Source organism: Poecilia mexicana, unplaced genomic scaffold (assembly GCF_051168715.1).
Source record: "Poecilia mexicana isolate PSO_F unplaced genomic scaffold, ASM5116871v1 scaffold_12, whole genome shotgun sequence".
Lineage (NCBI taxonomy): Eukaryota > Metazoa > Chordata > Actinopteri > Cyprinodontiformes > Poeciliidae > Poecilia > Poecilia mexicana.
This window is the reverse complement of record NW_028263381.1, coordinates 26,354,040-26,367,766: the sequence shown is the minus strand read 5'-3', so window position 1 is coordinate 26,367,766 and position 13,727 is coordinate 26,354,040. Positions and strand designations below refer to the sequence as shown.

General features: G+C 35.7%; 1 protein-coding gene across 5 annotated transcripts in view; it reads left to right on the top strand.

The window, feature by feature from the left end:
• Positions 1 to 13,727, top strand: part of tcf4 (transcription factor 4) — a 181,018-nt gene that overhangs the window by 27,916 nt on the left and 139,375 nt on the right. Inside the window, exon 1 of one of the 5 annotated variants that reach the window (XM_015009734.2) lies at positions 8,797 to 8,933. The exons of the other annotated variants lie outside the window; for them this stretch is intronic. The gene's annotated coding sequence lies outside the window, so the exon portion shown is untranslated. Of the gene's footprint in view, positions 1 to 8,796; positions 8,934 to 13,727 lie in introns of those variants that run through there. 5 annotated transcript variants of the gene reach the window in all.

Below are 13,727 nucleotides of genomic sequence, written 5' to 3'. Positions count from 1 at the left end.
TGTGTGTTGGTTTTCTACGTGTGTGTGTGTGTATTGGTTTTCTACGTGTGTGTGTGTGTGTGTTGGTTTTCTACGTGTGTGTCTGTGTGTATTGGTTTTCTACGTGTGTGTGTGTGTGTGTTGGTTTTCTACGTGTGTGTGTGTGTGTGTTGGTTTTCTACGTGTGTGTGTGTGTGTGTTGGTTTTCTACGTGTGTGTGTGTGTGTGTTGGTTTTCTACGTGTGTGTGTGTGTGTGTTGGTTTTCTACGTGTGTGTGTGTGTGTGTTGGTTTTCTACGTGTGTGTGTGTGTGTGTTGGTTTTCTACGTGTGTGTGTGTGTGTGTTGGTTTTCTACGTGTGTGTGTGTGTGTGTGTTGGTTTTCTACGTGTGTGTGTGTGTGTTGGTTTTCTACGTGTGTGTCCCTGCAGCTTTGCACCCATGCAGACATGCTAACTTGTTAGCGGCTTCTCACTCCTTGTTTCCAGAAAGGAGGTGCCATCCAGGTGGCAGCTCACGATGCACCTCTCTGCGGTTGCCGTTTACGGTCGCCGTTGGTAACAACCTCGTCATGAGAAAAGAGACACAGCAGGGAGTCTTCAGGCCACAAATAGCTCTCGCAGCTTACCGCATTTTATTATTAAATATTGATCCACTTCGAGCTAATGGCCTAAATCCTGACGACTTTGTCAACATTTTCCAGTTGATGTTTTTGCTGTGGCCTAATTTTAAATTAAAACCTGCAGCAGTTTAAGTATTTTCTTACATTTTAGAGAAAATTAATTTGTGTAATAAAAAATACACAAATTATCTAAAGCATAAAAACCTCCTTTCTAATTTTAGGAGACATTTGAAAAAGATAAACAATAAACATAAGGAGGAAACAGTAAACAAGCTTGAAATTATTTGATTATATTTGATATTTGAAACTATTTAGTTGATGTTAACTGATGATCCTTTTCTGGAGGAAACTAAATATTTATTTTTACAGACAGTTTTCTTTAAGTATTTAGCTCTAAACTAAATATGTACTTGGGTATAAATTTTGTAACAACAAAGGATTTTTTTTAACAAACTAAATATTTAGCTTGAAAATAAATATTAGCTTACTAACTTAATGTTTAGTTAGCAATCTCATTAAATATTTAATATTCAGATTCTAACTAAATATTTAGTTTGCTAACTAAGTATTACTTTGGTGAAAACAGCTGAATAATCGAAGTGATTTTTGGCTAACTTTACGAACAGCGCCCCCTATGGTCTGTGAGTTCTGCGATACTTTATCGCAGAACTCGCAGTTAAAATTTGCTCCAGCCTTTAATCAGAGCAGATGGAGGTTCTGACTGATGTTCAGAAAGTTTTAGTTGGTTAAATAAATTTTTAGCTCTTAATTTGAAGGGTCACAAATTAATTTTTTCTCCCTGATTTTCCAGTTTTTGTTCACATCGATTCAGACGACTTTATGTCAGGCTGCAGGACAAAAACTAAAAGTTCTGAGTTAAAATCAATGTTTCACATTAATGAAGCGACGGCTCCTTCCTCTGCTAAATAATTACTGGGAAACAGAAACAAACACATTAGTTTCAGTCTCGCTTATAATCACTCAGCCTGTGTGAAAAAAAAGTTTTCCTTTCTGAGCTCAGATCACTGATACTCGTCACCTTCATCATCAATTATTAAGAAAAACTCATTTTATCATTAAAAATAAAACAATTTACTTACTTTAGACTGTCCAGATTCTGTATCTGTTAATTTTCTGTTTATTTTCCACTAAAATCCATTTTAATAAATTAGAAAATGTTTCTTAATGAAGTTTATTTGTCAGGTTAAAACCAACTTAACATCCCATAAACAAGTTTTCCTTCATTTAAATATCAGATCACTGAGTCGCTGTGGGCAGGAAGGATCTCCTGTAGCAGTCAGTATCGCAGCCAGTCTGTAGAAGTCTCTGACTGAAGACTGTGGCAGCATGACAGTTTCATGCTAACATGCTAACAGCTCAGTATCCGGGCAGCAGAGACGATATTTCACAGTAAAACGTCATGAATGATGTCATCAGCTGCTAGCTAGCTGTGCTAATCCACTTCCTTTGCTTTTGCCGCCTCCTTCCTGTGTTTTTTAAGTATTGCGATGAATGGAAGAGACGTTTTAACTTCCTCCTTCTCTCTGCTGTCAGGTGTTAGCAGAGCTTCCTTAAGATGCTAATTAGCTTCTCCCAGCAGTAACACCTTGTTGCCATGGTTACACATAACAACCGCCTGAAGGTTAAACAATAAGAGCTAAAACTGATGCAGCTGCTCATCATCCAGAACCGGAGGGAATAAATATCCAAAAATAAAACACCTGAACACAAAAAACCAAACAAATCAGAGCTGCTGCCGCGAACAAAGTTATATAAAATTATTATTAGCAAACATTATTGGTCTCATGTAACGTTGTAACGTTAAAGGTTTTAAATGTTTGGAAGCAGAAAATTATAAATAACAAAAATGTTATTAATGTTATATTATATTATATTATATTATGTTATATTATATTATATTATATTATGTTATATTATATTATGTTATATTATATTATATTATGTTATATTATATTATATTATATTATGTTATATTATATTATGTTATATTATATTATATTATATTATGTTATATTATATTATATTATGTTATATTATATTATATTATGTTATATTATATTATATTATATTATGTTATATTATATTATGTTATATTATATTATATTATGTTATATTATATTATATTATATTATGTTATATTATATTATATTATATTATATTATATTATATTATATTATATTATATTACTGAAATAAATCAACCTCTCAATAATATTCTTATGAATTCAATATGACTATAATATTATTCCCTGTTTTTGGTCCAGTGAGTATTTTAATGATTAGCATGCTATTCTGCTAAATATTAGCATGTTAGCATGTTGCTATTAGCATCTTTAGCATCTCTACTTATATGTTAGTCATTGTAAATTAACATTGAGCTCAGTATGGGTGACATGATACGACTAAGAAAAATAAAACATTAAACTATGAGATTAATCAGACTTGTGAGAACTTTACGAGAATAAACTCGAACAAAATAGTTTAAACATTACAAGAATAAAGTTGAAATAAAATTAGAATAAAGTCATAATACTAAAACTACGACTTTATTCTCATAATTTCATTTTCTTAGAGTCCTAATACGCCGGCATAAAATGGAAATTCTTAATTATTTCATTTTTCTTAGTATGAATAAAAATTACTTTTGTTGTTAAAAACTTTAACATTTGATTCATTTGTAAGAAATAAAAAATTATGCTTATTTAGAAAACTGAACATATCTGCAGCTATAATCATTTGATACATTCAGAAACTGGTTTTAAACCATTAGAGATGTTTAAAAAACCTTTTGAGTCCTAAATTTTAAATTTGAGTTCAGCTGAATATGAACTAAATAACCTGTGATGCTGGATATTCTGACTCAGCTGGTATTTTTGGTGAAAGCGTTTAAAATCAGCCGCCGTCAGGCTGGAGGTTTGAGGTCGTTTCGTCTTCTCTGTGAGAGCCTCTGATTTTCCCAGTAAATGGTTTCAGTGGTCAGCTATTATTAGCACTTTGGACCGGCGCCGGCACAATTCACCTGAGCCCCATTTTCACTTCCCCAGCAGCGCTGCGAGCCGACTCGCTCATAAGTGATGTGCAGGGCTTTTCCTGTGCAGGTGCAGCTGGTCGCACTGTGAGTCTGCAGCTTTTATTTATACGCCGTCCCGACCGCAGAGACGCATAAATTTAGCTGCGACTGTCGCAAAGGAATCAACTTTCTCTCATCTACTGGCCATAAAGCTTCAGATTAAAAACTTACCACAGATTTAATGTTTGTACTTCAAGAACTGCTACCTGACTATAAAACACACAACTTATGAGACGATTATTGTGATACTTCAACAATTATTCACCCTCTGGATGTTGCAAATCAGTTATAATCAACAAATGTAGACGACAAAGAAAAATTCAGAAAAAAAACTTTAGACACTAAAAAGTGGCTGACCTAATTTAACAGAGGTCCAGCAAAGTGGCGCTGGCAGACTCCCAATGAGGTTAGCTGAGTGCAGTAAGTCTTCTGGTTCTGGTTCTGGAAGGTCCATTCACTGGTTCATCAGTATTCCTGGACAACCAATCAGAGAAAATGTAAAGTTGGGATGGATACAAAAAAAAAATCTAATGTAGCAATAATGTTCATGTCTTCAGTCTTTATTACAGCTTTATGGTTTGTGAATCCAGTGGTGAACTGGAGAAGATGGAGGTTACAATTTATGTTCAGACAGGTTAAGTTTTTATCTTAAGACATAAACCAGCTAATATGCTAACAGCAAAGCTTCATTTAGGGCTTCAGGATTTGTGTTAACTTTTAAAACATTAAGCGTAATTTTATGGTTAATTTCTAAAGTGTAATTTACTCAGCTGATTTATAAACTTTCATTTGAAAAAAAAAACAGAGTTGAAGATGAGACGTGATTGGTCAACTCACAGATGGGAAGCTAAATATGAAGAGTCTTCAATTGTTTTCAGCTAACACATTAGCATTAACTTCTGCTAAACAACTTGTAGGTACAGCACTTTAGCATTAGCTTCCAGTAAATACCATGTCGGTATAGCGCTCTACCGCTAGGAATAATGATGGTACACTGCATTAGCATTAGCTTTTGCTAAGTACTATGTTATTATAGTGGCTTAGAATTAATGTTAGCTAAATATTGTCTTGGTATAGAGCTTTAGCATTAGCTTACTCTAATAATAATGTTGGTATAACTCTTTAGCATTAACTTCTGCTAAAGAACATGTTGGTACAGTGCAATAGAATTAGCTTCTGCTAAGTCTTCTGTTATTGTAGCGCTTTAGCATTAATTTCTGCTAAATATTGTGTTGGTACTGTGCTTTAGCATTAGCTTATACAATGTTGGCATACCGCAATAGCTTTAGCTTCTGCTAATTACAATGTTAGTATTGTGAATTAGCATTAGCTTCTGCTAAACACCATGTGAGTATCTGCTTTAGCATTAGCACCCACTAAGAATAATATTGATAAGTGCTTTAGCATTAGCTTCGAGCTAAACACTGTGTTGTTGCAGCACTTTAGCATTAGCAGAACTAAGAGCAGTGCTCTGGGGCTAGCGCAGCTAGCATTTTAGTTAGCGGTGTTTATCACTGATGCCTGTCTTGCTAACTGACTGAACTTTAGCCACATTTATCCACATGACTTTTGATTATCTTTAGCAACATTTCCTGCAGCTTGTTGCTGATTTTGACTCCTAATATTTTCTTTTCAAAACTCAAAGTTGGCGTGTCTGGTCTCTAAATTTCCCTGCTCCTCATTTCCCCCGTCTGGTTCATAAAGATGTTTGTCACATTTCCCGGCAGCCGAGTTCTGATTCTGTAGGAAAACCTGGTGGCTTCCTGGCAGGAATCAGCGGGAAGAGCGAGACTGGAGGACACGAGCAGAGGAAGAGCTGATAGGACTCAAACCCCTCCGGCTTGGCGCTCAGCCATGTTTACACTTGACGACAGGACGCCATGAAAGAGCGAGGAGAGGCGCAAGATAAAAGGGAAGAAGAGAGGAAGAAGAGAGGGAGAGATGAAGAGATGAGGCAGGAGGGTGAGGAGAAGAAAGGAAAGAGGAGGAAGAAAGGAGGGAGAGGTTGTTTCTAGTGGTAATAAAGTCAGATAAAGGTGTAATGTTGGGTGGAAACTGCAGCTGTGACATTTTAAGCTAAATGTTTAAATTTGGGAATTTATTAAAAATAAAATCAGAAAATCACAGTTTACATCATTTTGATTTATGAAGGCACCTAAACTAAAATGTCAAGAAATGCAGCTATAATAAGATGATTATTGGTATATTTGTCTTAATCAATAGAGGCTAGCCTCCATTTTTATATGTAAATAACAGCAACAAACATGAAGGCTGAATGTGGATCTTTAAAACCTGAAATGTTTGGTGTTTCAACCAGAGTTAATCTGTAGTAATTGATGCGTGTTTGGCTGTTAGCATCTCATACGTTAGCTCAAAGTGGGAGGTAAAGTCTGCAGACTTGAGCTAAGTTTCCAGTAATCTCCACAGAGAGCGTGAATGATGCAACACGGTTGACTGCAGCTCCACTGCAAGGTGTGCAGCGACGCATGTCTGCGTGGGTAAATCCCCCTGCCTGGAGGTTCATGTCTAAACTTTAGCTCTGCTGAGAGGCTAGCAGATCAACATTGGTGTTTTTTTGGGCCTAAACTGCTGAAACAACACAAACAGTGGATTTTTGTTTTCTCCTCTCATTTAGCACAGAGTTAGCCGTTAGCTTCATTTGAAGGTTTGAACTTGAATGAGAAGCTCACCTGGTTCAGTGTGTAGCGCCCTCTGGGGAGCTAATGCTGCCATGTTATTAATTTTCTTTAAGCATTAATATCACATATTTATTGTATGCAAGGACAAAATCATACTTCAGAAAAACTCAAGTGCAAACCAGTATTTTTATTTAGCTAACACACTCTTTGAAGGCGTTTAGCCATAGCTAGCCTAGCTTGTTTCATTGTGCTAAAATAGTTTCGTTTCTTTGTATCAGCATCAGAGAGTGGAGAACTGAAAGTGGATTCGTGGTTTTCTAATGGAACTTGTTAAATAAATCACATTATTTTGATGTTTTTATTCTCCAAGTGAAATTAGAAAATAAACTTTTGTCTTTTTCCCTGTGAAGTGGCTAATCTCAATGTTATGTGGAAATGTAAAGCTAAACCAATTGGCATTTTGCAAAATCCAAACAATGAAGCTATCAGAGAACTGTATACTTTAAAAAAAATATTTGTAATTAAAATGTTTAGCGTAGTAAGAAAAAAGCTTACAGCTTTAAAACCCAGCTAGCTAAATTAACTTCATAGTTAGCTTTTGTTAGCAGCAAAAATCAACAAATTTCCCCCAAAACATCAAATATCAAGACAAAGCTGTGTTTTGTTTTTATTTATGAATCTAAGACTTTAATTATATTTTTATGTTTTTTCCCCACTTTAATTAGATGACTGAATCAGATGTTGAGCTAGGTTATGCTAAGCTACGCTACTCCATATCTAGCTCTGTCCTTAACACAGTTTGTTACAAATAAAAGAAAAGGCCCAAAATGTCTCATAGTTGTTAAAATATTTATAAAATACCTGTTTTCATTTTACAAACTGTCCATATTTATTTAGTTGTTTGCCACATAAAGAAGTCGGAGGATGTTAGCCTGAGTTAGCTGTACAAACGTTAAAGCACTAAGCTGATATCAGGTAAAATGATGGAAACTGTGACTCATTTCAATACAAAATGAAAATCTGTAAATACTAGAATAAAGTATTTTATATTTTTAATTTTTGAAGGTAAAGTGTTAGGCTAAGCTAGGGTAGGCTAACACTCACACTGCATCTTATTTGAATTAAGCTTCAATTTTCCACATTATTCTTCCAACAGGGCAAATTTGAAAGAAATATTCCTCAACATCTGAAAGTTTGAGCGTTTCTCCTCCGCAGGCGGCTTTCCAAAACGCGAGCCAAGAAACCTGAATTATCCACCTGCTTTTGTGGCTCTGGAGCGGCTTTCTGGTGCAGGAATAACTACTTCGCTACTGCTGATTTAAAAAGGGGAAAATGGAGAAAAAGCGAAAGCTGTCTTTTATTTTCCCTGCTAATTAAACACAGATGTCCCGGCACAATTCTCTGAGCATGTTTAACACAGCACCGCTGTTTCCTGATTTACTGTCGGCCATCTTTGCACTTGTTGAGAAACCGTGCGGCTCCTCCTCATCCAGCCCACTGGACTTTCTCCAGCTTTCAGAAAGCTCTCCGCTCCCCTCTTCCTGTGTGATTAAACTCACTCATATCTGTGATTGCGTGAGCTGCAAGCTGGCAGGTGTCTATATGATAGAGTTTTACAAAGCCAAACACAAAAACCTCCGCTGAGAGGAAGGAGGCTTAATTGAATTGTCAAACACGGATCTACCCAGAGACTCGGTCTGACAAAAACTCATCCAAAACAAACCTTGTCTGTTTCAATATCACAGCGTCTCACTGCTTCATTGTGCGCCAACCTGTCTGCCTTTCTGCTGGGCTCTGGTTCTGTTCGTTAAGTCTGGGAAATCCAGGTGAAACTTAATGGAAATAAGGAATCAAGCAGATGAAAGACGGATGTTCCTGAAGGATTTGGATGCCAACATCAAATTGAAGGAAATTAGATTTTTAATACTGATTTCTGAAACTTCTCTGGTCAAAATGCTTCCAGATATTATCTATATATTAATTCTCCAAACCAGTACCAGTTACTACGCTGTGCTTTTTACTTTTACTTTAGTAAGTCACTACTCTTACTTGAGTAAAATTGATCCTCTACCCACTGTGAGTAATTTGATTGAATGAACAACAAACATGTTTTAACCACAAATTCACCAGATACACATCTGCAATGTTTGTTAAAGTTTATATTGAAAGAGACTGACTTTAATTTTTTTCTTTTGCCTGCAATTGTTATTTATATGAATTATTTTCACTTTGGTTGTTTCATAAAACAACCAAAATTTTCATAACTTTGTTGTTTGGTTCGATGTAATTTTTAATTATTAAATGATGTTTTGATTAGTTGCTCAGTACTTGAGTCACCTTTTTACCAAATAATGTACTTTCTTACTCTTGAGTATTTTTTTGCGTTTTACTTTAGTACAATTTTTGGGTAATTTATCGACCTCTGATTAAAAAAAGTGTTGTTGCTTCAATGTGAGCACATTTTCTATGACTGTGCAGTTATTGGACGGATTAGAGCAGCGACACAGACAGGCAGGTATTTCAGTTTACCTTTCAAACTCAAAGTCCCGGGAAGTTTGACTCACCTTTAGGCCGCAGCGGCGCTCAGAGGAAACTTCTAGAACTGTAAGTCCAGCTAGCTGGCTAGCTTTACTGAATTCAGAGTTAGCTTTGTTTTAGCATAAAATAACAACAAATAGCTTAAACATTAAGATGAAGATGTATTGCTATGTGTTTATTTATGAATCTAAGATGTAAATTATTCAGCTTTAGAGTTTTAAAACAGTTTGAAGGTTAATGAAATGGCGGAACCTGTTGCTCCGTTAGGCTAGGCTAAGCGGAGCTAGCGTAACCTAGTTTTGTTCTAAACATTTTGCTAAAAAACAGTCAAAATCGTTCCATAGTTATATAAATATTTACAAGCTACCAATTAAGAAAACATATTCATGAGCTGTACATATTTATTTAAATATTTGACATTTAAACAGCAGTCAGAGGCATTTAGCCTGAGCTATTCCTGCTGACAGTATAGCTTTATGAGTCTGAGAGCCATAAATCCGGTGATTTTACAGAAACTGTGACACGTTTTTGGATGGATAGATGAACAAATTGATAGATTGTTGAACTAGTACAAAGTAGTTATTTTTTGCAGCTTGCTGTAATTATTAATCACAAAGCCTTGTATGTTCTTATTTGTTGGCATACACTTTTAGAGCTTGAAGTCCCAGATAGCTTCACTAACTTGTTATATTTTTGTTTTTTTGATGCTAAAAAAGAAGCAGACGTGATGAAATGTGAAGACCAAGCTGTGCTGACTTGTTTTCATTTATGAATCCTACATGTTGATCTTTCAGCTTTAGTTTTTTATTTTTTTATATCATTTTTTTATTTGCTTAATGAAATGTTGTTTAGCTAGGCTAAACTAGCTAGCGCGAATGTTGCATCTTAGCTAGGTTTATGAATGCCATAAAATATCTGGTAAAATTACAGAAAATATGACACATTTTTGGATGGATGTTGGGATAGTTAGTTACAGCTCACTGTTATTATCCACCACAAAGCTTTATGTTAATATTTGGCACAACAACAAAAAATAAATTGTAGCACTTTAAGTCTCAGCTAGCTTTACTGACTTCATAGTTTCTGTTAGCAGCAAAAACAATCTCAAAACAATTGTCATATAAAAAAACTGTATTGAGATGTTTTCATTTATGAATTCAACTTCAGAGTTTTAGATCTTTCAGCTTAATGAAATGGCTGAACCTGTTCGAGCTATGCTAAGCTAATGCTGTCTTAAACACTAAGATTTCTTAAAAAGTAAAATATCCCAAAATGTACTTAAATAATTATCAACCACTCATGTTTGTTGAAATATTTGGGCAATAAACAAGTTAGAGGCTATTAGCCTGAGCTAGTCCTACTAGCGCTATAGTGCTAAGCTAGGTTTATGAGAAGAAATTACAGAAAATTTCACTCATTTTATGTTGTATTGAGGGACTAGCTTAGTGGTGGATTTATGGAGTGTTTCTTAACCAGTTTTCCTGCCTCAATAATCTGATTTATTTCCATTTTTCAGTCATTAATTTTGCCTGTTAGCGCTTCAGAAAAGTTGAGCTAACTTTCTAGCTTGTGACCAGTTCGCTCCCAGATCTTTGTTTTGGTTTCCTTTTTTCCATCGGTGTTTTTTGCTTTTGTTCTCCTGGTTGTGATGGTGTGCAGAGATCTAAGCCACAGTTGGCTGGGCTTCACATGGGCCGGCGTGGGGGGCTTGTCAAAGGAATTGCCGCTCCGCTTATTCTTCCTCCATCACAGCGACGAAGAAGAAAAAACACGAAACAAAAAGGATCGGCCTTCTTATTATCAATATTAATCTCTCTTTTTGGAAAGGCATCTGTAGGCTTTTAAAAACAGCGCATTCAAGAAAGCCATGTTTGAACTTGCTAATGTTTTCCCTCTCTCTCTCTGTCTACACAAACTATTCTCCTCTTCATTCAGCGTGCCATTAGCTCTCCAAGCTGTTGTTTGTTTTCCCGCTTTAATGTTCCTCTATGAACAAAACGGCAGAGAAAAAGGGCCTGAAACATGAAGCGTGCTCGGTTTTAGTGTCTGTGTGCCACGCAGCGCGGTGGTTTGCTGAGGATGCCGCCGCAGAAACCTATTAGAGTCCAGATGTTCTAATTATAGATCGGCTCTGCTGCTTAATGACAGGAAACGCTGGCCGAGGTGTTTCAGCACAGAAACATGAATGAAGCCGTCGAGCTCCACCTCAAGGCTGGAAATTGGATTTCCGTTTTCGGTGTCGTCCTGCTGGATACGGAGGGCTGGGGGAGGAAAACATTCTGTTTTCGTTCCTCCAGCTGTTGGAGGCGCGGCTCGGGAATCTGGGCGGGGTTCTGGTCTGTTTGGCTGAAATCAGTTTGTCTCTTGGAGAAAATGTTTGGAGGCGAAGATGCAAGCAACACTAAAAGAAGCAACATTAGCAGAGCGATACAATTCGTACGGAGGAGGATTAGTGCCCGTAATCTATGGGGCGCGGTTTGTGAAATCGTAAAAGTCAACAGCAATAATTTGGGTTATTTAGGCTGCCATAACAGAAAAACATGGGGATTAATTTTTCAAAGTCATATTTATATAATGTTATTTATTCAATATTAGTTTACAAACTAAATATTACCTAACTAAAAATGCTTTAAATAGCTAAACTAAATATTGAACCTGGTTAGACATTTAATTTTCTAAATAAACATTTAGTTTATACTTTAAATATCTATGTTTTTATCTTGCTAGTTAGTTTGAAGCTAAATGCTTTATTTATTTTGGGGCTTAATATTTTGTTTGTAAATAAAATATTTAGCTACAAACTAAAAAACTAGTTTTAGTGTGAAGCTAGTTAAAGTTTTATTTTTAAATCTATTTTTGATTTTAATTTTTTCCCTGTAGAAACAAATTTGCAGTAATTTAAGTGAAAAATAAACAAAATGAATGAAGAGAGAAAAGAGGAAATAAAACTAAAGGAGGTGGACTTCCTGTACTGGATGATGACATCACTTCCTGCTTGTTCAGCCACTCGCACTGAGGGATTGTGGGTTTTAAGCAGCTTTAATAGAGATGTAATCTGATTCTTAATTCTTACTGTCTTATTTCAGTGTGTGTGTGTGTGTGTGCGCGCGCGCGCGTGTGTGTGTGTGTGTGTGTGTCCTGGATTAAACATGATTGTAGTTCAGTAAAGGTACAAGAAGCTTTTCCTCCTGCGCCTTAAATAAGACGGCTGAATTAAATGTTTGTTTCTCCGTCTGGTTTTAACGTCCGTCAGCTTCTCTTCTCTGTTTCTTCTTTATTTATTTTCCTGCTCTAAAATATTAAAGTTCCAGCTTTCAGTACCTCCTGCTCAACATTCGGGACATGTTTTATTTTTGGTCTCACTTCAGTGTTTCAGAACATCAAACCAGTTCAAATATTTACCAAAAACGACACAAATAAAAACATAACACTGTTCATAAATGGCAATGTTTATTATTAAAAAAAAATATATTGATTAAGAAAAATAATCCAAATCTATGTCAAAAACCAAAATCATGTATGTTTTACTTCTATTACTAAGCTAAATATACTAATTATTTAGTTAACACTCAGTGCTTAGTGACTAAGCTAACTATTTAGCTCAAAATTAAACATTTAACTCAGCTAAGCTAAATATTTAGCTTGAACTTTATAAAGTAAATATTTACTTTGAGGCTAAATAGTTAGCTTATTTGGTCTGTGCACAATAAATAGCTTGCTTATTTTGCTTACTGAATAGATTAAAGCTAAATATTTAATTTGTAAACTAAATTATAATTTAGAAAGCTAAATATTTAGCTTGAGTTTGCTAGCTACTCTTATGACTAAGGAAGGCTAAATGACCCAAATTACTGCTGTGAAGTTTTAACTTTACAAACTTGTTTTAATTGACTGAAGTGACAGTCAGTCAGAAGAAACATTAAAAATACTTCAACCCTAAACCCGTAAACTTCCGGACGTCGTCGTTTTGCTCCAGTTTCCTTTCTCTCTTTTTGAAGACCGATGCGTTTTGTTTCTTTGGTTTGTGTCGATGTGACGATCTGGGAGGTTTCAGGATTAAATTAAACAAACTGACATGTGTCAGTTTAATTGTTCTACGGAGCTCCAAACCTGTGCAGCGCTGCTGGTCCACATCGCTGGCCTCATTTCTGTCAGTCAGAAACCTTTTATTACAAACGTCACCATGTTTACATCACGCGTTCCCCGGCTGCGGCTTTCCAACCCACTGACACCGTTTGGACCCGGCAGGTTGGAGAGTTTGATTCTCTGGGTTAGTGGGTCAAACTGACGCGTCGTGGAAACATGAGTCCAGAAAAATATGTCGAATAATAAAACAGAAATCAGTAAAACAGGTTTGGATCATTAATGACCTACAAGAATTCAGGTCCATCTGAGGTTTTAATGTCTAAAACTGCTTTTACAAGCAGCTTTTAATCAGTTTGAATTTCCACTGTCTTTTTTTACACGGTTTAGTGTGATCATCACTTTTTTCAGGCTGCTACTAAAAGTTTGTATAAGTATGGACGGATGAAAATGTTTAGTGCATTTAACTTCCCTTAACTCAGTTTGTTTGAATAAGCTGCAAAGCTCTGATGTTCCTGGTTTGTTCGTAAACTTTCAGTTGGATAAAGTTCACCGTCTGTTGAAGTTTTGGTTTTTGTAATTCTTCAGGTAGATAACCGTTTATATTCATGCTCTTATTGTGAAGTGGTGGAGACTGTTTCCTCTCCTTCCCTAATAACTTTATTTAAAACAAACATGTAGGAACAAAATAAAAAAACTAAATATAAACATAAACACAGTATGATAGAACATGGTTAAATTTATCACTGTAGCTTCAGATTATGGTAAATATGATGG